This window comes from Parasteatoda tepidariorum, chromosome 8 (genome assembly GCF_043381705.1).
Source record: "Parasteatoda tepidariorum isolate YZ-2023 chromosome 8, CAS_Ptep_4.0, whole genome shotgun sequence".
Classification (NCBI taxonomy): domain Eukaryota; kingdom Metazoa; phylum Arthropoda; class Arachnida; order Araneae; family Theridiidae; genus Parasteatoda; species Parasteatoda tepidariorum.
Window position 1 is genome coordinate 44,752,165 of NC_092211.1, and position 26,680 is coordinate 44,778,844.

The 26,680-nt window shown below is 28.2% G+C and overlaps 1 protein-coding gene across 6 annotated transcripts in view; it reads left to right on the forward strand.

The window, feature by feature from the left end:
• LOC107437715 (solute carrier organic anion transporter family member 74D) overlaps positions 1-26,680 on the forward strand; it is a 258,380-nt gene that overhangs the window by 190,902 nt on the left and 40,798 nt on the right. The window contains exon 1 of one of the 6 annotated variants that reach the window (XM_071184719.1): positions 1,416-1,608. The exons of the other annotated variants lie outside the window; for them this stretch is intronic. The gene's annotated coding sequence lies outside the window, so the exon portion shown is untranslated. Of the gene's footprint in view, positions 1-1,415; positions 1,609-26,680 lie in introns of those variants that run through there. 6 annotated transcript variants of the gene reach the window in all.

Here is a 26,680-nt window from a genome sequence, read left to right on the forward strand (position 1 = left end):
TGGCCAATTCAAGCTGTGATCCAAATTTCACAAAATATAACAATTGTTGAATATTCTTTTGTGAAATCCGCTTAAACCTGCTCTTAAACTGGCATTTCTCTCAGAATTAGCAGAATTTTTTTTAGTCAGTCAAGCTTGTATTACAGATAGATAAATTATTTATGCTCCATAAAATCAATAAATAAATTAAATTTGTAGTTACAATTTATGGTTTCAAAAAGCCTCGAAAATACATTCGTAGAAACTTTGGAATTCGTTGATGCATAAATATCGTTCAAATTTAGTGCAACCTAAATTTGGTGATAAATTCATTTATTAACATGCATCTTAAACTTGATTACGTGATATCATGGTTAAATTTATTGTCAGACAAAAACATGGTTCGATTTAACGCTTTATGCAGATAGCAACGAATTTGTAAAAACTCAAGATGGTTCATGGTTCAACGTTCCAAGAGTGCATTAATATATCACTAAGGTTTAAAAACACCTTTCGCCAGAAAAAAAAACTTAAAATAAGCGTTTTGAATTACTTTGAAACATTCAACAGGGTGCGTAGCGTTTTTAAAAAGTGCTTAAAGGTGCAAATTTTTGATTTTCGTTTTTTAAAAGCCCTTAAAGGTGCTTTTTTCATTGGGTGTTTTTAAAAAGTGCTTAATTTTCCTTTTCCATATTGAGATTTTTCCTTTACCATGTTGATTTTCGCTACGAATTATGCAGAAAGACGTTCACATTGTTCTATTCAACGTTTTCACAATTAATTCAACCCCAATCTATTTCAGCGTATCGTCAGTCCGTAGTGTAAGAAAACGCCATTCGATTTACATAATTCAAAAATTTTGACAATTGTCAAAAACAATGCCGAAAGTTTTTTTTAAATTTTTTGACATGACTGTTAAAACCAGATAAAACCGTTAATTGTCAAAAACTTACCAATTCTACCGAATTGTGTTTTTTCTAAGTGATTAAAAATATTATTTTAGTGCTTGAAAAGTGCTTATTTTTTGTTGAATAATTTGGCTACGCACTCTGATTCAAGACCTAACCGCGTCGTAAGTGTAGCTATAAACTTATATAATTTCTGCATAATATTCGATATGGAGTCCCCTCTTCTACATGGAACAAACTACCAACCCATAGCACTAAATTCGAGTGCGGGGGAAGAGGTGCACAATCTAACAAATGACTCCGCATCATTACTCCAGAACTATACCATCTGCTATACTTGAGGAACCAGGTGGGTCTTGCTTCGGTCTAAAAGATCATTTGTTTTTATTTACTCTCTTCCCACTTAAAAACCGGAAGGGTCGTTACTGGAAAAAAACATCCGGTCAGGAGAAGACTGACCTTGACATCAGTCTTTGCTGCAGTTGTGTCCTTTTTTTTTTCTTTTTGGCCAGACTCTCTCTTTCCCTCACTTTCAATAAGGAAAGCGAAATGTATGTTACTTCAGTAAAATTCCCTTTCTCTGGTGGAATACTTGAAATCAATTGTTTATGCGCTTTCAGCTGCGAGGGGTGGTCTTTTCTTGTTTTTGACTTTTAACTGAGGAAGCAATGTTTTCTTTGTAACCGAATAAGCCTGGCACGCTACTGCATGGAGACGGAATGTAAGTAAATCGGATTTTGACTTTTAGTTACAAAGGAAAGGAAGAAAATCAAATTACATGCTGCATGCTGGTTTGCCGAGGGAAATGTTTTCAGAATGCATTTTCTGGAAGATTCTATCTTTTTTTTCCTTCCCGCTCTAATTAATGCTTTTAATTCTATATTTTGATACTATAGTACTAATCATTTTTAAATTTTCTCAGAAAAAGCAAATTTTATTATAGAATGTAAGCTAAAACAGCTTTAAGTAAATTTAAGTTTGTTTTTAAATAAGTATTTTTAAAGATTGCGGACGAAAAGGTTTTTTCAGGTATTCTTTCACAGAATGTTTACAGAAAAGTTAAGTACAAAGGAAAGGAAGAAAATCAGATTACATGTTGCATGCTGGTTGACGAAGAAAATAGAAGATTCTGGAATTTGCTGGAAGATTCTATCTTTTTTTCCCCGCTCTAATTTATGCTTTTAATTCGATTTTTTTTTATACTATAATATTAATTATTTTCAAATTTTCACTTTTTTTTTGCGAAAAAAAAGAAGCAAATTTTATTATAGAATGTAAACTAAAACAGCTTTTAAATAAATTTAAGTACGTTTTTAAATAAGCGTTTTTATAGATCGCGGATGAAAAGGTTTTTTTAGGTATTTTTTTACAGATACAGAAAAAGTTAAATAAGCTATTTTAAAAATTGTTAACTTTAGAAGATTTTAAGTATTTTTTTTTTTTTTTTTTTAGAATAGAATTCAGTACCTATAAAACCCAAATTACTTCTGAAAAAGGAAAAAATTAAAGAAGGGAAATTTTGTAAATTTAAGATTTTATGATAAAAAAACCATCTGCTACAAACTAATATCTTATTGATGGATGATTTAATTTTTGATTTTAAAACATGTTTTAAATTTTTCTGATTGTAGGAAGATTTATTTGAACTAAGCATGATTATATTTGTTTCATTTATGTTAAACTCTGAAAATTACATATCTAGTCTCATTCCTATGACTTTTTCCCCCTCGAAATTAACATTCCCTAAAATAACAAAACTAAAAAGGAATGAACATGAGAGAAAGGGAAAAAACTTTAATTAATTAAAAAAATAACTGCACTTAATTTCTTTAATATGAGTATTTAATTATGTACTTATTCATAGTAATGATGATACATTAAAATATTTTTTTTACCCTTTTTCTTCATGGCATAGTGTTAATGTAGCGTTTCGTTTTATTTAAACATTGCCTTACTATATATATTTGTTCTTAAAATATTATATTCTTTTGAAAATAACTATTAGATAAATATTAAACATGGTTTTGTTTTTATTTGAGAAATTTTGAGTATATATAATTATGTTATAAATGTTATGGCTATGCAAGAATCAAGCATGTTATGAATATGTAAGAATTATATATGTCTTAAAAGGTAAACTTTTATTGCACTAGAGGAAATAAAAAACCTTTCCCCAAAATAGAAATCTTATTTATGTTCCATTATATTTATATATTTTCTTAAGATTCTCGTAAGAGATCCAGGTGCAGAAGGGTCACTGCCCCCTTAGGAAATCCCCGTAGTCCAGCTGTTCGATGGACATAATAGTGGACATGAGTGTTTATGAGTAACATCCGGCTTCTGCTAGTGGTCAGTGACCATCCATATATACGAAATCTTATGATTTATTGGCGACAAAATGAACACTTATTATTTTAACACCTGAGAAATGTTTGGTTACTGGCGACAATTTATTGATTACTTTCCACTTCCTTTGATAGTAATATCCTTTGATTGAATTGCTTTTAACTGATTGCGTATTTTATGAATCATTTTATAATATTGTGTTACGTGCTTCTTGTGTGCACATTCCTTGCACTGTAATTTGTTTAGATGCGCATTTATGTTGTCATAGTTTTTCGAATATGTTTTTGTTTTCAATTGGTAAGTTATTTTAAATATTTCATTTATAATTGTAATTGTTTTTATTTAGATTAAAAAGTTTGCAGATTAAGATTTAAAAAATTAATTTTACCAAATTTTTTAACGCCTCTTAAATTTTTAGAAAATTGTTAATAAAACCCTTTTTTATTGTTTGAGACATAAATTTATAAAAATGAATGCTTTTAACATGACGTGAATTATTAATAATTTAAGTTAACTATTAAGAATATATTTATACTATTTCATTTTACTAAAAATTAAAACAAGTTTTTTTTAAAAAATGGTTGAATTTAGTTAATATGTTGATATGAAGGAATGAAGATTTAAATTATTTTTCAAGTTTTTTCTTAACTTTCTTTGAAAGATTAGTTTTGACGTTTTAACATAAATATTATTTAAATAAACTCAGTTTTTATCGTATAACATTACTTTGAAGAAAAAAAAACGGTACTAATTATTTGTAAAAGAAAAACACAATTTGTTTAATCGATTCATTATATTAAAATTAATTTATTGTATAGTTAAAAGGTATGTAACTAATTCCGTAAATATTGAATAGTTTTATTTATAAAGGCTAGTGTAATTTTTATTTTGATGTAAATTATTTAGAAAGATATAATGTATGTACCTGTCTATTTTTAACGCTTAATTATTTTATATTTTGAACGAATTTGCATAAGAATTAGCATACACAGTGTTTGCATCTTTTAAAATTTGTTTTTCTTCTAATTAGAAACAGGCACGTGTTATGTTGTCAATCTTGCCATTGTAAAACTATCATTTTGTTAAATTATCTTTCTGGTCCCATTTTCATAACCGAATTCAAACTATACTTTGATACAAATTATTAAGTCGAAGATCAATCAAACAATTCTTTATATAATTTTTTTGAATGCAAAATAATGCAATTGCTACCTAATTACTGTCAAATAAGATTGCTATGAGCAGGCTTGCTCTGAATATTTCATTTACTATATTCTTTGTATTTATAATAGGGAAATAAAAACTCTGAATAAGCTGACCTATTTTATTACTCTTTTTTTGTTGTATTCAAATAGCTTGTCTTCGGCCCGATGAGTTGACTTTCGCCCTTTTTCTTCTCAGTCAGTGAAAAAAACTGGGTGAAATCAGTTTATTAAGTTTGTTTTATTTCGTTAACCTCGTTGTTTGATCCATAAATCATTCGAGGATTATTGGTCACTTGGAAACATTCGTTCGCGAATTGATTTTGGTTTGATTTATTCTAAATTTTCCCTTTCTTCTCATTACCGGGATTCGCGATCTGAAAATTATTCTTTTTTTTTTCTCTCTGTTTGTTTAGAAAATAATATTTATCACTTAACTCGAAAGAAGTGTGAAATAAATTTTGCCGTGACTTTTTTTTTTAGAATAGTTTTTTTTTGCATAGCGAAATCGTGGATCAATAATAAAAGGAAGTAACGCATGGATTTCATAAAAGAATAATCAATTACTGGTAATTGGATTTCACAATGTTCTCTTAAATCTTTGCAATTTGCTGTAACTCTCTTCCGTGTTTGGGTCTCGTGATTTATTCTGTGTTACATAACAATTTTTTGATAATTTATTTATTCATTTTGGATTATTTAAGTGCGAAAACTGATTTTCATACATTCTTAAAACATGGAATTCTATCGAAAAAAGTATTTGTCTAAATAATTTTTGTGGAAAAAATTAGATGCATAAATATTAACGAAACAGTGCATACAATGGTTGTGAATTACACATACATTAAAAAGGTTGTTACCTATAATTTTTAAATAAAGATTTTTAATTAAATTAAATATTAACATACTTATATCAACATAAGAAACTTATCAACTAACAAACAATGGGTATCTTAATTACTAACTAATTAATTACTCCATAAAGTACGTTACGAAATTTTTAAATTTAACAAAAAACTTAATTATATTAGTATTTTGTGCTAGTGATATGACATAAGTTAGTGAAAAACGATTAGTTAATTTTTTTAGGTTTGGCTTTGGCTGTTACCTTTGATGAAGATAAAACTTTTTTTAACAACTTGCTTTATTCATCAATTAAATTTTTGTTGTTGTTTAACTTTGTATTAAACCATAAAAATGTTGGTTTAATTTATGACATAGCAATTAGCTTTGAGTTAGTTTCTGAAAGCAATGAATCATATAAAATAGACAATTAAGAATTAAACATTCACACTTATAAATAGCGATCGCATTTAATAAAACTGATTATTTTATGACTCACGCTTTTATACATTGGAACATAAAAAAAACTAAAATAATAAACATAACATGTTTAAAATTATTACATTTTTGTGCAATTTCTGTTTTTTAGAGAGATAGTAATTTCTATCCTTGTATCAAGCAAAAGAAAGTTTGACGAAAAAAAATCTCCAGCATAACTTTTTTTCCGATTTTGCAATTACATATTCAGATAACTTTTCAGATTTTTTTTTAACAACTTACTTTATTTATCAATTAAAGATTTTTTTTTTTAACTTGTCTTAAACCACAAAAGTTGGTTTAATTTGTGACATAGAAATTAGCAATTAACTTTGAGTTAGTTTCTGAAAACAATGAATTATATAATTAGACAATTAAGAATTAAACATTGACACTTATAAATAGCGATTGGATTTAATAAAACTGATTATTTTATGACTCACGTTTTTACACATTGGAACATGAAAAAACTAAAATAGTCAATATATATTATATATTATAACAAACATAGCATGTTTAAAATTATTACATTTTTGTACACTTTCTGTTGTGTTCCGTTTCTGTTTTAGTAATTTCTATCCTTGTATCAAACAAAAGAAAATTTGACAAAAAAAATCTCCTGCATAACTTTTTTTCCGATTTTACATTTACATATTCAGATGGCTCGTCTCGCTCTTCTCGAATACTGTTCCGTTTTTTGTACCCTCTTATCGTACAATGAAGTCTGGTGACCGGTTGATGACATATTGTGACCCCTACGTCTCTAAGTGAATTCTGTTCTCAGAATTTTTTACTCTCTATATGAGGGTCTCTTATTTCTTTGTATAATATTTTAACTGTTTCATCTCCTTTTTTCCTTTCCATTGAGATTCATCTACCGTTACTGTGAAATTACCATATTTTACTTTACCAGTCTATAATGAATAATTTATATGTAATTACTATTAGGTAACATTGGTCTACGTAGAAATGAATAGTTGCTATTCTTTATTTATAATGTAAATATAGCAAGATATTTTATTTCATAATCGTCGTTAAACAGCCGACCCAATTTTTGGGTTTAGGACTACTAATGTTCAATTCCTTAGCCTTGTAATTTTGAACCCAATTCGGAAGACAAGATAACTCCTAGATCAAGTATTGGGGGAAATTTGCTTTCGTACTTCTTTTTGATGGAACTAACTCGCCTTTGCGTTACATTGCGAGGAAAACGACGAAAAACTGCCACGTTTATCCTGATGGCAAGGGTACTCTAACCCATGATCCGCCGTCTACCACTGAGGATATTTTACGTCAGCACTGTTGTCGGTGCGAGCCTGGTGCGGAATTCGTATCTACCAGCGATCACTGGGATTCGAACCCGGTTCACCTCTTTGGAAGGCAAACGCTCTGTCCCCTGAGCCCAAATTTGCTACGGACGTAATATGGAGGTTAGATTAACCAAATTGGGGGGAAGTATGGAAAGAAGGGTACTAACTCAGGTGCTGTCCACTTCCTCTGATAGAGTCAAAATTACGTGGTATTCCAACCAAGGCCATAGATAGAGCCTTAAAAATGGGGCTAGGTGCTTGATAATGTGTGTCCTAACCAGTTCTGCTATTTTACCAGAATGTTTTTCTCTAATTCAAAAAGTTTCAAATGCTGACAAAAAAAAAAAAAAAAAGATTAATACATCAAGATGTAAACAAATTATGCCAAGCTATAGTACATATAAAACATTATATTCATTTTAATTTCGGAAAAATTACATGTTATTGTTATTATTTTACTCTTAATTTTTACTTTGTTTTTCATTTATCAATTTCATTTAATAAGAGTACACTTTTATAAGTTAATTACATTACATTAGTTAATTACTCGAATTGCATTAAATGTAGAATAATATAATGGAATTCTGAACACATCTATTCCGAAATATGTGTAATAAGATGATATATATGTTTCAGAACATGAGTGTGTCTTATTGTTGAAAATAAATTCAGTGAAGAAACAAAATATTGAATTTAAATTAACCATTAAAAATTTGGTAACAATCTTTAACCTCTGACATATAAGTAAAAAGAGTTTTACTGTGTACCTGTATAAATTTTTTGCAATAAACAGAAAAAAAAGATAATACAAATATCAAATAATATGTCAAATTATTTATGCGTAATAAAATTTGTACCCAAATGTGTTACTAGTTTATGTTTTTATACTTTTTACAAGTTTGATATTTACTCCTTTGTAAGCATTATGTTCGTAATTAAGTAATCCAAAATATAATCCATCCATAATTTATAGTTTGCATTTATCAATATTCAGAGTAGACAAATAACTTGTTTTATCTTTTATGGTAAAAAAATGCTATGAGTTAAACACAATTATAATAATAGCTGAATCTATTTGAATCGATAATTATTTGGCTTGTAAATAATTGGTTAAGAAAAATGAATAATGTTAAATACCACACGCACTTTGTAAACGAGGGAGAAAATTCTTAAACAATCACGCTTTGTTTTTTATACCATCAATTACTGAAAGTTAAGATTCCATTTCAACTTTTACATGGTCAAGCTACGATGCGCGTGTAATCAATCATAGTTTTATAAGGTAAAAATAAATCCTATTATTTAATCTTAAGATCTTCAAAAGAAATAATCCATCTCCTGATGGCTACGATAGTTAAGTCTTGCAGAAAAGAAATCTCTTTTATCAATACAATGTTCCTCACCAAGTTCTATTTGCTATTTGAAGTATTACATTAACCAGTGGAGCGTGTTTCAAACCTGCTAACTCTATATCTTGTTATGTCTCGAAACGAAACTTGAAACAACTAAAGGGAAGGCAGTTCATCTGTGGGTGATTTATTATTTCTATCTCACACTACTTCTGAAAGGAGTTTTCGAAGATGATAACAACCCCAACGAAAGAACATCCCTTTTGTTTTAAGCAATTTTCTAAGAAACAGTTATTGGGTGATTGCATGCGAAAATAGTGCATATTCGAAGGTATTTGACCGCTAAGTTGCTTTTGTAAACAATTGCTTTCTATTCCTGCTTGTGGCTAAAGAACAAGATCGTTACATGCAATTGTTGAAGTGAAATGAAAATAAAAGAGAAAAAAAGCAAACGAGAATTAGAAGATTACGATGGAATTTTTTTCTTTTTAAGACTTGGGGGAAAAAACTATGATCTCAAAATGTTTTTCTTCTACAATCTGTTTTTGACTATCTAGTGTGTACAGATCGTTCAACTTTGCTGCAGAAGCGGTGCACTTTCATTTTTATTATTTATCTAGTTGAATGGTTATCGTGAACTATTCTATAAACTAACGGCGGAATAGTTTTCTTTCACTTTAAATATTATACTTTCTTTGAAAAATAATAATAAAAAATGTTTAACTCATACGGACAAAAAGTTTCTTTTGTAAATCGATGCAATAATAAGGTGTGTGTTTTCTTTTACCTGTGTACTTCCGTTTCCGCATATTTTAAGTTTTATCGTCTGCAAATTATATTTCATTTAAATCGTCTGCACTTCTTAAGTGAATGAACTGAAATGAATTTAAAACCATCATTCAACTTCAGAATGAAGAATTCGTAATCACATGCTAAATTCAAATTGCAAATTAATTACTCGTGAGAAAAACAGAAAAAGTTTATTTGAGTTTTGAGTGAAATTAAATTATAGTGTTTGAGCGGAATGTCTTTGTGAATATAAACTCAATTACGTAATGTTTCCTCCAGGGAAGTAAATAACTAATTTAAAATAAACATAATGAATTTTCGTTTGTAAGAGTGAAAGTAGATTTGTTTGAAATATCAAGTTTCGTTCTTTTTTGAAGGCCATTAACCTAAGGACATTTGCCTGTGATGTCAAACGCATAATGAATGCACACGAACCAAACAATACAAGATCTTTGAACTTGAAAACGGGTCATAAACCTCGTATCAAATCCAAATCAAATTAAAATGTTAACTGAAATCAAATCGAAGGCTTTGTTTAAATTTAAAAAAATAGATTAATTTTACCACGAGATCCAAAAAAAACTTTGTTTCAATTAAATGAATTGTAAGAATTAAACTTGTACAATTTGAAAAGGCATGGTACTTTTTTATTTTAGACCGCAAAATAGTTAGAGTTTTTTTTTAATTGAATAATATACTATAGTTTAGTATTTATTTGTATATAACCTTTTGTAAGAATATTAATAATAAATTGATGATTTTTAATTGGTTATCAGTTATTAATAATTGATTATCAATAATAAAATAAAGAAGAGTTTGTGTGTTTTATAGCTCCAGAATCATTTGTTCTATCGTATTGAAATTTGGACAGTGGGTGAACGGGGCAATTTCAGATCTCGATTCTAAAAATCGTCCAAAAATTTCAATTATATTGTTCAGGAGAGACTTTTAAAAAATGGAATTTTCTCATTGGTTTAAAGCTACTACCATTGCCAAAAAAAAAAAACTGCAGACGATTTTTAATATAGCGTCAATAATATTTGCTTCCTTATAAGTTCGATGTTATCAAAAATAGAGTTTATAGCACGTTTTTGGATATTTAATTATTTTTTTATTCTTTATGTCAGATAAACTCAATGACCAACGTGATCCTGGTAGCATAGGCAGAATTCTTCACCAAATTAGTATTTATTAAGTAATATGAAACCACATGTTTATTTTTTTATAATTAAGCTTTTAAAACTTACTTTTATAAAATTAAATAATTTAAAATCAACGGTATTTAAAATAAAAATAATAAATTGTGTACTGAAGAGCAAAATTAATGGGGAAATGTACTAAATCGTGTAGGAGAAAGGTAAAAAATCGCCGTACTATTATTGACGCAAATGATGCTTGGTTAATTTCAATAATATTTACTGATTGAAATAACAAATGAGCTATGTAGTAAAAATTAAAATCAATGGTGAATCAGCGCAAAGTTATTTAGGAAAATCGTAAAAAAATTGCCTTGCAAATATTGACGCCAATGATGCTTAATTGACTTTAGCGATAGGTATTAACTGAAATAAAAAAAGTAAACTATTTACTAAATAGCAAAATTAATTTTGAAATAGGTACTAATTGAAATAAAAATATAGTAATGCTAAAAGGAAAAATTAATGGGGAAATGGTTCTAATTCGTTTAAAAAAATAGCCTGTTATTATTGACGCTAATAATGATAATTTATGATAATAATTAATTTTGATAATTATGTACCAATTAAAATAAAAAATTAGCTACGTATTGAAAATCAAAATTAATTGAGAAATAGTGCTTAAAAGTTGCCAAATATTGTCGCCAATGGTGCTTAATAAATTTTGGTAATAGGCACATTTGGTATTATGGTAATAGGTGCAATTTTAATCTATATCAAATATGCTGATACAATTAAAATTAGTATATTTGGTACGTATTAAAACGGCATTAATACTGTGCAGTTTTAATATAGATATTCTAGAAAGATGTATTTTACGGGCCTTCGAAAAGTATAAGTACCAGGGAAAGTCGCTTAATTGTAGTAAATTTTGACCGAGCGATAACATCATTCCAAAAGATACTGAATAGAGCGAAAAGCGAGCTCTGCTTAATCTAACAGTGTAAAGCCATTTTCAAGAACAAAAAATAATAAATATTAAATAAATTGGAATTATTTTAGTCTTATTAATTAGGTTGGTATATGTCTGACAGTTTTTTGCATGATTCAGTAGTATTATTCAGTACTGATTTATTAATAGTTTAATCTTTTCACACCCGTATGGAGAACTACTCAGCTAGTTATTAATAGTTAGATGCTAGTAATTTATACATTTTGCTTTTATTTAAAATTATTTTTACTAATTTCAGTTTATGGCACGGAGATAAACATTTTGGTAAAATTACCGTTCGGTATGGTGACATTTCAGGTAGAAAATCATAATTCTGATTATTAAAAGCCAAAATATATGGTATTTCAACCATTTATTTTGTAATGTTTTCGTTCATATGGTAACGGTTTTCCGAAAATTCTGGTTTTCAAAATTATAGTTCTTATTATTACACATTTAGTAAAAAATACAAAACTGAAAAGTAAATTAAACCGAAAAAATGGTTTTTATGCTATGCTTTAAGGTATCTCATTAAAAACAATACTTCATAGTTAATTTTACAGAAGTCAGTTCCAAAGCACTTCAGTAAAAATTACTGCACTTTTTGGCGTTCCCATAGGGTCAGAGACACGGTAAATTTTACCTTATTCTGGTAGTTTTGGTCATGCTTTTTTCCCAATGTATGTTCAGTTTATTTGTAATAAGGATAAAAAAATTTTATTGATAATATTCAGTGTCATTACTCCAATTCAAATACTTATTATCGTCACTAAATTTAGTGTTACTTTCATTATCATTATTATACTATCATTACGAAAATTACATAATAAACTATCATTATTTTATTAACACCACTGTATTATTATTGCTACAATGACTAAATTGTTATAAATTTTACTTGTGAATTGCATATTTGTTTCGTATCATGTGGGCCAACTTTGAAAATTCTGTTGCCTAACTAACTTAATACACTTTCGTTCATGTATAAAAATAATGCTTATCATCTATAACTAAAAAATTATTTAACATAATAGCATATGAAAACATATTTAACATAACATGATTACAGAGAAAGCAGCAGTAATCACGAGAAAAAGAAAAAAACAGTAAGTTTTTACATTCCTGAGATTTTGATAAAATTTAAAAAAATAAATAATAATAATAATAATTCTTATGCATTTTCTTGTTAAGTTTTTTTGTCTTCCTTTTTTATGAACTTGTTAAATTATACCACGTCTCTTAAATCTCCAGTTAAAAAGGAATGCTGTCCAAGTCATTTGTCATTTTAAGCCCTAGATAAATTTAGAGCAAAAATTAAATCTCTAATTAGTGCAAATGCTTCGTTTTCGCCTGAGTCAGCCTCATTAGTTGAAACAAAGCAAAGCTGAGTATATTCTAAGCTGCGATGATAGAAAACCGGCCACCCACCCTTCAAAAGCTTTTAAAAATAACAACACTTGAACTTGGTTTTTTTGGCACGAATACCGAGTAATTTAGCTTTTTGAAAACGCACCCAAAAAGAAAAGGAAAAAAATAAAACAATGAAGTAGGTAAATAAATTAAAAGCGCGAAATGGCGCTTTAATCACGGCGGTAGTTTTTGTTCAAAATTATTCGGTATTTAAGAAAAAAAATATGATTTTCCGCCATCATAATTTTGTGAGATTTTGATGGGAAAAAAAAGAAAAAAAAGAAATAGCATATAAACTTCACATAAGCCAATAATAATTGAATCGTCCATTTTGGTAGTAAAATGCCTTAAATTGATTTCATTTTAAATCATAATATTTAAATTTAAAATAGTATAAATAACAATTTAAAATATTATAAATAACAAATCATCATACTAATCATCTGACTCCGTGTTATATTTTGTTTTGGAAATTAAACTGTTAATAAAATTCTGAAAACTATAATAAGTAAATTTTGAATTCCAGAATAAAATCGTTTTAATTAATAAAGAATAAAATCGTAAAAGCTGTCTGTTAGCTGATTTACTTTTAGAACCGGGGAACTGAGGGGGGGGGGTGGCTGACAGCAGTCATTATTTAGTCATCTTCATTTTTTGAGTAAATGTAAAGAAAAATAAATTTCCAAGAAAAATATATTTTTTTAAATCATTGAATTTCAAAAAGGCTTACGAAATAAGCTAAATAAACTAAAATAAGCGGCCTATGGGCTAAACGGGGTACTCCACAGCCAATTGTAGCCCGCGAATGTTCTGATAAAAATTTACTTTTATTAAATATATTTATTTCAAACTTAATATTGTATTTTGTTTCTAAATTTCAACGTATTTAGTTTGGATTTAAATAAATTATTTTATTACTCCTCGTCTATAAAATAAAAAAATAAAAATTTCAATCATGATTTTTTGTAAGTGAGCTTATTTATGTTAATTAATTTTAAAAAAAAATCAATTATTTATATTACTTAGAAATTAAAAAAAGAAATAAAACAAGCTACATTTCTAGATTTTGAATGTTAAGTTACTGCTATAATAATTAGAGGTTAGAGAAATAATAAACGGCGTTTTCATATTCTGTAGATAGATAGAAACATCTATTTTGAAAAGTTTTGTTGACATATTTTTCTATTTTTAAATTGTGATTTCCTTGTTGGGTATCTGTGTTTTTAGAAGTTCAGTCCCTTCAGTACTTTGAAAGTCGGTTCTAAAGCTTGTTATTTATTATATCGAGTTTCTAGTACAAGACCTCTTTGCAATTTCGAAAGTTTTTTTTTATATCATTTCATTCTTTTATATTGAAAGTCTCGTATATGGTCTTTATATTTAAATTGTGATTTCTTTGTAGGTTGAGCGCCTTCATCATTTTGAAAGTCTATACTAAAGCTTGTTATTTATTGTAAGGTAGCCAATTTCTAGTACAAGACCACTTTGCAACTTGGAAGTTTTTTTTTTTAATATCATTTTATTCTTTAACATTGTAAGTCTCGTAGATGTTCTTTATATTAAGATGGCATAACCTAACTTTTTATTAAAAAAAAACAAAACTGTTTTGTTGAAGCTAAGACTTTTTAAGATAAAAAGGCATTAGTACAGAGTGTTAATAACACACCCTGAGTGGTTTGAAGGTCACATCTATGACTTCCATTTAATGCCCTTGATAAAAATGGATATAGAACTACTACTGCATCATCAGGCGTATTCACACTGATGATTTTCTTCTATCAAAGAATTTCTGTTTCCAAATTCTCAGCTCGTCAAAGTAATTTCTGATCGTTGGCGACACAATGGGTTCTGTTGAATTAATTATTTTAAGTGCATCACAGCTGGAATTTGTTGATATTCCGGGGTAATAAATGTCGCTTTCTCGCCAGATATCAATCAATACTTATTAGATTGAACAGCAGAGTTTTTCGTTGCGGATTTGTTTTTCATCTTATAAGGTGTTGAAAATTTTGGCGTGAGAGAGAAGCGTGTGTTAACTTGGCATGGTATTTCGAAAGAAAGATCCTAATTTGTGGCAGAGAAAGGAGGAAAACCGTCATATTGATTTGAACAAAATCCATTGGAGATCCAAATTGAAATTTTTAATTGTGCTTTGTGTACTTCTTACAAAAAATTGTCTTTTTTAGATATATATAATTCTAGTTACAAATGAATGAAGGAGGTATGGATTAGAAAGAAAATTTTGAGATTAGCAACTTTGATACCATTTAATAAAGGGTTGAAGGTGGAACTTTTTAATGATACTGCTAATCAAGCTTCTACAGCTATACTGACAGTTTCACTAAGAGGGCAGCATTCATTTAAAAAAAGATATATTATTATTATTTGGAGGAGGAGAGAAGAAGGCTCTACTTACCAACACCCATTAATGCACTCGTCAGTGTTTCGCTCTGAAAGGTCGATATTTTTAACAAATAAATTTTTGTTAGTTAAGCATACACGGTAAGCAAAGAATATTTTGTTAGTAAAGCAATTAATAAACAGTTAACAGTTTTGTTAGTAAGCAGTTAGTGTTTGTTAGTCTTGGCGACTGCGGCCCGCTGGAAGAAAAAGAAATGAGAGAACATTGAAAGGGACCAACCTGAAGGGTATAACTCATAGCCACCTCGGGCAAACATCTATGTGTTTTTTTCTTTTTTTTTAAAATTACAAGTTTAAAATGGCGTCTTAGTTGGCATCACGGTACGGAAATATCCCGTATTTTTCTACAAGCACTTTTACTTCGCATTCTTGGACCAAGAAAACAGTAAGAGATTCCCTTTACTCACCCCTTTAAATATTTACTGACCCCTTAAAACTATTCCCCTTTTTAACTATTATTTTTAAAAAAGAAGAGAGAGAGAGAGAGCTTAAATAAAAATTTCGAAAATAAATTTTTCTATTTCAATTTGCAACAAAGTTTTTAGCTATGTTTAAAGCAACATCGTTAAAAAAGAAACAGAAAAAAAAAAAAAAAAAAAAAANAAAAAAAAAAAAAAAAAAAAAAAAAAAAAAAAAAAAAAAAAAAAAAAAAAAAAACAGTAATAACTTCACTACCAAAAGTGTCCCTGTCAATCCGTCAAATTTCAATTCTAATATTGCATTTTTGCGTGCCGCAAAGCGACCTGCGTGTTATTTTGTTACCATAAGTTTAACAGTCAGTAATTTTCGAACTAATAATCGAATATTAAAAATTTGCTTTCCATCGTATATTTTGTCTAGACACACGTTTGTAATTTTAAGTTTCTTGCTGTTATGGGTTTTGCGCAGTAAAACAAAGTTAAGTAGAACAGCCAAAATAGCAGCGGTGGCCCTTACGTTTTGCCGTTTTTCAACTCATAATTGAGGAAAAAAATTATGTAAAACTTATAGAATTTTTTTTATTTATTTTTTAAATACAACAGACACACATTTAAATAAATAAAAGATTAAAATTTTATGAAATTTTAAAATTTGTTTGCTCTTTTTCTTAAAATTTATGCTTATGCACATAGTTTATAAAAAAACTATTAGATAGAAGTCAAATTTTGCATACAAGAATTTTGTATGCAAGTTTATAGTTTGAACTACGGGCTGTAACGTGTGTATGGCTGAAGTCGTATTCTTGGCCATAGATGATGCCATTGAAAAACAATAAACGCACCCTCTGCCTTAAAAAAATTCGCTTGATTCCCGAGCAGGTTTGCTGATTGACAAGTGATATAAGTAACAACAACAACATGATTTGAGTTAGGGTCCAGTTATTTTCGGATATTGGAAAAAAATTGGTAGACACTGAATGAAAAGGAAGAAATTAAAAACATCAATAGAATTGCATATACATATATTATAGTAATAGTTTAAATTTTAACTTATAAAAAAATTCAAGAATGTTAAAAAATTTTCACGATTTTTTAATAACCATTTTTTAAATCATATGTTTTAGTTTCGTACAGAATTTAGAATTAAATTTTGACATGCAAATTTGAAGTTATGATGTTTTATGATTTGTTTTAAACTGTGCAAAAACACTACACAAGTACGTTGGTCATAAAAATGTTTATTGGTATGCAGTTTTCAATAGATTACTTCTTCACATTTTCTGCAAGAAAACATTACAATATTTTGTAGTGCACAAAAATTATCTGAATATTATCTTAAGTTATTTAATTGAACAATATTAGTTATTTAGCTAGAAGTCGGTTGCTGTAAAAATCTTTAGAAAAATATTTCACAACAATTATCTGATCTGAAGTTATACGATTATTTGATGCGAATTACAGCTTTTAGAACAACTTACAGCTATTTTGGTACACACAAAGTGTCTTAATCCGTCATATTATATTGAAAAAATATAGTTAAAAATTATCCTGGACTTGTTTGACGAAAAACCTTTGAGGGGGAAAAAAACTAACAAATTATTTACAAGAATTATCTGAAAGTTGCTCTAATCATACATATTTATTAGAGAATTACAAACTTTTTGCTTCATACGAAGAGTGACTCAATATGTCTTATTTTATTTAAAAAAAAGTAATCAATCGTACTGGAATCAAATGTTCTAAAAACATTTAATGTAAAAAAAATAATAATTACAAATTATTATACGCAATTATCTGAAAAATTGTACTTAAACGGAATTATCTTCAACACATTTCTTAGAGAAAATATAAGATTGTAGCGTCACTGTTATTTAAACTTCGGGCAAAATTACTTAACTACACATTAATTATATTTCGGTAAAAAGGAACCATAATACTGGTTAATGAAACCAAAATATACGGTAACGGTTTACAGGAAATTCTGGTTTTCAAAATTAATTGTGCTTATTACCACAACATTAAATTAAAATTACAAAACTGAAAAGTAAGCTTTACCAAATAAATGGTTTTTATGCTATGATTTAAGGTATCATGAAAAATTACTAAATGTTACCACATCTAACAAATTTTAAAACATTATAAAACAATATTTTATCGTTAGTTTTATCAAAATCATTATTAAAGCGCTGCAGTAAAAATTAAAGTGTTTTTCGGTGTTCCCATAGAGTCAGAAACACAATAAATTTTGACTATTCTATTTTTCTTAGCGAGTAATTGCCCTTCGTGCGAATAAAGAGTTCCCTAGACTTTCCATTTTACCGAAAATCTGATTTTGTTTTGATGTAAATGATAAAATACTTATCTCCAATAGAAAAGTAATACATTCCTAATCTTTAATGTGACTAACAATACATTCTTAATCATTTTAAGAATCTAAAAAAAAAAAATTTCACAGCAGCACGCAAATATTATTGATGAACGTTAAAACATGGAATAAAAAAAAAAATCATTCTATGTTAAAACAACGAGATTCGATTCAGTTTTCATCCATAAACAAGAAATTTTGGTGTTGGGAGAGGCGATAACAATCAAGAAAAAAGGATTTAATGGATTAAAGCGCCACTAGTTACGGTTCGTGAAGTCTCTCATCTGGCAGTGAAAGCAACAGCGACGTACGTTTTCGTAACCTTGGCCCTGCAACAAGAACCTATTTAGAAATAAGGTCAAGTTCACCATGCCATTTCCCAGACACCGCCAAATCGATAAGTTTATTTCGCCAACAAGACGCCAGCTTAGAGTAGAAATTCTAAATGCATCGCCAAATTACTAATACTTCCTAATCCATTATTTCCAAAATACTTTGATTTGTCATGTTCGTAAATTTTATGAAGAGAAATAAATTTATCAGTTTATCAAAATGAAAGATGCAGCAGACAAATTAAAGATTTTTAATACCAACAAATTTATTTGACTTTATATAGATGTAAAATATCTTTCTATTTTTTTATTCAATTAACCTACATTATATTAATTTAAAGATTCTAGCCTATTAAACATATTTTCTGTTTTTGAGTTTAACATATAAGTGTAACTGATTTACTTTTAAAATTTTTTTAGTTGGATTTATAAAACCCCGAAAATTTTATAATGCATTAACATTTATAGTGCAATTAGTGCATAATTTAAAGGGGAAATTAAAACGAGTTCAGTTACTAATAAATAAATTGGACTAAAACCAAATAGTATATATATTTGCATTAATATTAGATTATATATTAATTTAATACTACACGATACTCATATTTTCTTTTTAAAATGTTTAAACCTTGCTTTTTTGCAAAGTCTTACTTTTCTGATTGTGTTCAATTTCTTTTTAGTTTATTTAAAATTTAAAATTGAATTCTATTATATTTTACATTTATTGCAAAACCGTAGAATACCGTTAAAAAAGTAGAAATACATAAATCGTCAATTAATTATATAATTATTTGTATAACGTTTAATGTAAGAAACTTTTATTTCTTAAAATAAGATTATTAACTTCGTTTCAAGTAGTTTTGCAATAAGTTTTGTCCTCGAATCCAAAGATTCATTAGATTCATTGGGGTCGTGGAGTCCGCATTTACATGTAAAAGCATGTATGTGAAATTCGAATTAAAAATGAACGTGTGTGTTTAGGGGGCATGTATTCATGATTTATCTTAAATGACTTAAAATAGTATTATTTAATTTAAATAAGAATAATAAGCTCGTTATTTTATATTATAAATAAACGAAATTAACTTCCGATGAAATTTGTATTTTGGATATAGTCACATAATAGGCAGAAGAATAGAAGCAAGCCAACGCTATTTCTGTTTTGATCTTACTCAGTTTTTCTTGTTTATTTGTTAAGCATCAAAAATTTTAAAAAATTTAAGCTGTGGCAATTTGCAGATCGGTATCTTGTTTACAGGAAAGAATTTTATTGGCCTTGGCAAAAGAAAAAAAAATGTGTAAACAAAATATTATGAAACACTTTCACACGAAGATTTTTTTTTTTCATTTCTATCCAGAATTAATGCTTTTGAAAAGAATTTGGATACGATTCAAAAGGTTACTTTAATATTTTAACTGACATTCTTTCAAGTGATTAAGTTATTTTTAAAAGAATTTTTTAGATTTGATTTTGTGTCTATTTTTTATTATTTTTAAACGAGATTTTTGATTTTAAAACATTAAAAAATTAAATCGGTAAATAAATGAAACATTTTGAACGAATTGTGATTTACAGAGAGTTAAAAGATTTCAATCGGAGGGGGGGGGGAGGATTAACCCAAACTAAAAATTGGGTTATTAATTTTACTATACCATTGAGAGTGAAAGAAAATTCTTGTTAGACATGTGCATTGAGAAAAGTATGATCGAAATTACCAGAAGATGGTAAAATTGACCGTGTTTCTGTCGCTATGGAAACACCAAAAAGCACAGTAATTTTTACCGAAGCTCTTGTGTAATGATTTTGGTAAAATTAATTATAAAATATTGTTTTATAACATGTTAAAATTTGGTAAATGTGGTTATATTAGTTAATTTAACGTAATACCTTAGAGCAGGGGTTGCCAAACTTTTTTGATCATCGACCCCTACATAATTTTTCGAAATTTCCATCGACCCCCATAAAAGTAATTTTCTGTTAATTAAAATAAAACTCTATTAGATACTGTGTTTGTACATTTATTTTATGATTTTGAGCATTTATTAAAGTATTAGTACTCAGTGTAACAATAGTTTTATGAAAAATATATTAATGTTGAAATATAAATACCTTAATATTTATGAAATAAGTAATTATAAGTAAGTAGAAATAATAAGTAAAGTAACTACGGATTTATTGCTTCTTAATAAATGACATGAGTGTGCCAGGTGGTTTTTTTCCTGCAAGGTTCGTTATATTGGGTTCAAAATTAGTCAATTTTAATCTTAAATCCCCTCGAAACTCCACATTTAATTTATTTCTGTTCTTAGTTAAGATTGAATTTACGTGACTGAAACCGGCTTCAACCATATAGGAACTTGGAAATGCTATCATAAATGGCTGAGCTATTTCGTAAAGTCTTACATATTTTTGCATTATATTTATATTTGTCCAAAATTTGCTTATTGTTAAATTTGCTTCAAATCCCCATAATAATTCAGCAAGCTCATCTAGCAGGTTGATGTCCACGTTTTCAATTTGAGCAGAAAATGGCACAATAATCCAATCAGGGATGTCAATGTTTTCCAAATCAACAAAACGCAGTTTAAAATCGTCGCTCAATTTTTGAAGATTACCTGTATATATTTCCAAGTCGCTTTCTTTTATTTCTAATTGTCACATATCTGAAAAATACTGATAATCCTTCGACCAATTGACTCTTCCGGTTTGGATCGACCCCCTGGCTCAGATCGACCCCCGCTTATGTTACATAGACCCCTGGGGGTCTATATAGACCACTTTGGCGACCTCTGCCTTAGAGCATGGCACAAAAACCATTTATTCCGTTAAATTTACTATTCAGTTCTGTGTTTTTACTAAATGTGTGGTGATAAGAGCTCTAATTTTCAAAAACAAAATTTTCGGTAAACCGTTATCATATGAACGAAAACTGTTACCATATAAATGGTTAAAATACATTTAAAGAATATTTTAATTTTATTACCTGAATTATGTTTATTTTTATTTATTATTTATTTTTAATCATAAATGTCATTAGCATACAATATATTAATTTTATCAGAATACACGATGTATACAAAGAAAACACACAAATGTCATTTAATTAGAAATTGCTGGCAAAAATTTAAAGGCAAATAATGTTAAAACTCACTAAAAAGATTTTTGTCCTGTTACTGAATAAAGGCGTATCCTTAACTTTTTTAAAAGATTGAGTTTAGCAAACTTTTTTTAAACATTAAATTTTCGCTCATGGAAATCCTAGTTTTAATTACATCAAATATTTTTTTTTATGTATTTAAGGAAGTATGATACTATAATTATTTATTTTCAAAAGAACAGTGATCAGTCACAACTGTAATTGAATATTTGTATTTTTTGTGAAGCGGAGCGAAGCGTTAGAGATTTTTTTCCTCATTTTTTTGAAAAGAGAGCAGTTTGACAAAGGTTGAATTGAACTGTCTTCTCTTTTTCCTTACCTTTTTCTTTTCTTTTTAAAGAATACGTCTCATTGCTTATTATTCTACATTCACTTGAAAAGAATACAACTGTCAAGAGACCATAAAAATAGAAATGAAAACATCGACTTGTTTTGTATGTTATTTTGCTACATGGTGTCTTTTTAGGAGAATTAAAATAAAATCGAGTATATATTTAGATATAGAATGACTTTTAACTTAGATTACTATTTAGAAAGATTTATAACTTTTTCAAAGACCTTAATCGGTTTCTTTTTTTTTAAAAAAATATCAATTTTGTAACACATAATTTTTTACTTTTATTATTTTTTTAAAGTGTTACCTAATTTTGTTGGTTTGTACCAGTTTCTTTTATTAATTACTGCACGGCTATTGCTCATTTTTCAATACTCAATTTTTGTATCGATATATTCGTAAGTTAAACTCATCGATATCTTTCTTTCTTAATATAATTCTTAAATTTTTAACTGGGAAAAACAATGAATGAATTCCACCTCAGTTCATATTTTTGTTTACATGCTTATTATTACATTTGATTATTTTATTCATATAACTTTGCTATTGAAATTATCTGGGAAAATCTATTGAATGAATCCACTTCCTATAGGACGACATTGTGTACCCCCTAATGAGACTATAATTATTTCTTCTGGTGGGGTACACTATTACCCGGTAATATAATACTTGGTCCAATTCGAATATTAAGGGTAGATATAGGGCCATGTTGTAATACAGAGTATTGACTTCGAATTTCCTCATTTTAATGCTATTCAACGCACTATTATATGTATATTTGTTTATTCTTTATGTTTAAATATGTTATTATTATTATTTTTTGAGTAATAAATAAAAAAATAATTTTTTTTAAATACAACTTAAAATATTCCTGTTTAATTTATAATCTGTTTCATTTCGAACCGCAACAGGTTTTCTAATGAATGAATCTCTCAGAAAAATAAATGGCAAAATAAAAGTAGTTTAAAAATACACCATAATGCTGAAATAGTTGCCAACAGCGTAACCATGACCTTCAACATACCCCCCACAAAAAACTACTTAAATTAAAGCTAAACGATTTTTTTTTCTCATTTCGTTGCAGCGAAAGAATTTTTCCTGGAAGTCAACCATGCATAATATGTTTGTTTATCTTTTTAACGGTTCCCTGTCACATTTGCAAAGTTTCACGGTATTAGGTGGAAACAGATCTCTGCAAGTTGTTTTTTGTATGTTTGTTTGTTTGCAAATTTCTTTTTAACAAGTCTCTCATTTTCGGTTCTCTTGTGAAAACGGATCGACCTAGACTTGTCTAGACTGTTAATAGACATTTCTGTTTTGAGCCCAGAAAATTTCTAGACATTTCTAGACGCTTCATCTATATAACTTCAGGGGTGCTATACATAAGGGTGGCGAGACGTCCTTATTGATTTCACGTTTTACTGCATGAATTATATTGAAAAGGGGATAGTTTACGGAAGAGTATTTTATTTCATTAAAATATTTTCGACAGTTTAGCTCTTCCGGGTTCTTCATAATGCAAAACTTGTGTTCTTTATTATTTCACTTTGCAAATAATTTTAATACAGGGAAATTGTAATTTATAGTATTTTATATTTAAACGGGTTTTTAAAGTTTGCATTTTAATTAAATTTAATTGAAAATAAATTCTAAACATTTAATTTTAATATCTTTTTCAGGAATCCACGGAAAATCGTATTTCATATCTGTTGATATTTAAACAGGATTTATGCGTTTGAGTTTTAATTAATTCAGTGGTTTAAACTTTGGAAGGATAATTTCGATTATGGTTTGAACAAGTGCTATAAATTTTTATCTTCTTTTTTAGGATTTAAACTATAAAAAAATAGTAACAAATAATAAATAAATAAATAAATAATGAATAAATAACAAATAATAAATAATAAATAAATAATAAATAAATAAATAAATAATGAGTAAATAATATAGAATATTTGAATTTAAACTCTTATTCAACATTGTTTAGCTTATTATTGTACGCATAAACAGAATTAATTTTAAAGCAATCCAAGTTAAACAGAAGCTTAGTTTAATTTATTGTTTTTTTCAACTCTTATTTAAGAAATTACCACAGCAAGAATATGAGGGTTATCAAAACGCAAGTCTATAACCGCTAATAAATATTACTATTGCTAAAACATAGATAGGATTATTATTTTAACACATTATCGAGTAGTATCGTTAATTAGTTTCTATGGTATCGTTATTTTTGTTTTCGAAAATATGTCAAATGCTTAGTCATAACTTTTATAGACTCTCAAAAATTCCGAATAAAATTACGGTTTTTTTACCGTGAAATCCATTTTTTGTAGAACATGTTGCGGAACAATCAAATCTGATATAAAATTAATAATTACCACAGAATCACTGAATAAATATTACTATAAAAATTACTGTAAAATATTTTTACGATAAAATGAATGTTACGGATTATTCACTCAAAGTACTGGTACTTCATACCGTAATTTAAACCGGAGTGATTGCAGTGTACTCCTTTTTTGTTGCAAATGTTTTTCTTTGAAAAGCATTTCCTTTTACTGAAACATTTTCGACCTTTATTACTTATAAGGGAACACGCATTCTTATAAGATTTTAAGTCCTCTAAATTGTGAATATTAAAATTATTGTTACAATTTCTTATTCTTAAATGTGACATTAAGTTTCTAGTCGTTTGTTTATTTACGACTTTCATAACCAAAAGTTGCCTTTTTATTTTTATTGTATCTAACGTCTGCAAATCTGATTGTATGCATCTAAAAAACCTTGGTGAAAAATCCACCATTATGCATATGAAAATAAAATATTCCGACAAGTTTTGCTTTTTTCTTTATACCATTTCCCCAATCCAGTGAATACAGTTGTATAATTTAGCAATTGGTCACAACAGTCACTACAGTAGAGGGAACATAACCTTGAATATCTCTAAGTGTTATGACTAAATTATTCTCTAAATGTAATTCTACTCACTTGAGTGCACTAATTTTCATTACAAATAAATGTAGAAAAATGGCGATATTAATAAATTAGATATACTGGCTAGTTTCTTCTACCTTTTTATAATCAAGGTGCTTTTATAATTGGTGAAAAAAAAACAATAGCTGAGAATAATGAGTTCTAATTTAGACACTTTACGAATGCTTTGCAATGTAAGTTTCGAGACATTATAATATTGCGTTGATGATAAATATATTTATTTTCCCCTCATTCCATTGCGTGATGCATTTGAATACAAACGTCGGTTAGTTTAATTTAAAAAAAAAATTAATATTTTTATTTATTTATTTAAATGAGTTTTTGTTATGTATATTCATAATTTTTCGTGACTATCAGCCAGAGCAATAAACGTGTCTCAATCTCAATGTAGTTCTCTAGTAAGCCGTTTCAAGGAAATGGTAAGTGAAAAGTTTTTAGAAAGGGGGGGATATTTCCGTATCGTGATCTGACTTTAGCGTGATTACTCGATATTATGGTTTAACTTGAATGGAAATATGGTTCAATTTTACTTTTAAGGTTGCTGCAAGTACATTATAATGGTTAAAGTAACCTGTAGAATGTATAGCCACAAATATCCAGACATCCACCTAAATGGTTTGGCTAGGTTTCCTTGTTTCGGCTAAGATCCCTTAGTTCCTCTGGTTGAAAACATAAACTCATAGAAGTGTGTGGTCATACTGCACAATGTTTCCCTCCCAACTCTATGGCAATATTTCAGAAAAGGCTCATTTTTCTTCCAGTGATAATTGCTTCAGTCACACATCGAGATTTAATCTGTCATGGTTTGGTAAAACGGGAGTTCAAAAACTGGAATGGCCTTCTCAGAGCCCTGTAGATTACATAGCGAGCCAAATTGACAATTTTCAATTGTGATGGACGCCTTGGAGTAAATTTACCATGGTCACCTAGTAAAAACTGGTGGGAAATCTCGCCAGGCGTGTGCAGGCCTTATTCGGTGCAAATGTAGGACAAAGGTGTCTAGGGACTGTTAGAGTCCATACTACTAGGTTCCCAGATACTGTTAGCTTGATTGTATATCATGGTTTTAAGTTCAACCTGTTTTTATTAAAATGTATTATTATTTAATGATTAATTCACTGATCTTATTATTTCGAAAGCTTAATCAGAAAGAAAATGAATAATGACTTTTTACTACTGCTTGTAAAAATAATTTTTTTTTGTTAACCGCGTTTAGAAAATTGTGTATAGAAGTATAGTTCCACACATCATGGCATGACTATGACAGATGCAGTTCTTAATTTCAAGTGCTTAAGTCGATTTAAAAACGAAACGTTAGTTAGTGTTATGCTACTTTTGACGTAACGTGACATTTTTTGTCACCTCATGATTGCTTACTAGATAGCTGATGGGGGAGAATGTAAGCAGAATTGTAATTCACAATCAGAACTGTTATCCTGAACTTGAAATTTTTATTTTAAGACAATTTAACGCAAGTTCGCATCGACAAGTAACGCATTCGATAATCATTTTGGTACAGAGGGAGTAGGACTTATGCTAGAATTTGAATGATAATCATGTTTAATTGCGTATCTATGTCTCGTTTTATAAGTAGAAATTATTTATATTTTATTGGTAGTATTATTTATATTTTATTAACAAAAACATTTTTCAGTATTTGTTAGGTGCCATTTGTTCTACAGTTAACAATCTTTTTACCCAAGTATAGACACGTAAAAATAGTTTTTTGTTTAATGAAAAGTTCTGGTGACCACCACAAGCTATTTCATATAACACGTAGTGAATTCGTTGAAAATCGTGATACAAAAGTACAAAGAATGAAAGAGTTATTTTAGACCTGTCTGTAGCTATGAATGATCATAAACTGTTAGCACGCGCCTTATTAAATAATAATTTTTTAGTGCTTCCAATTCATGC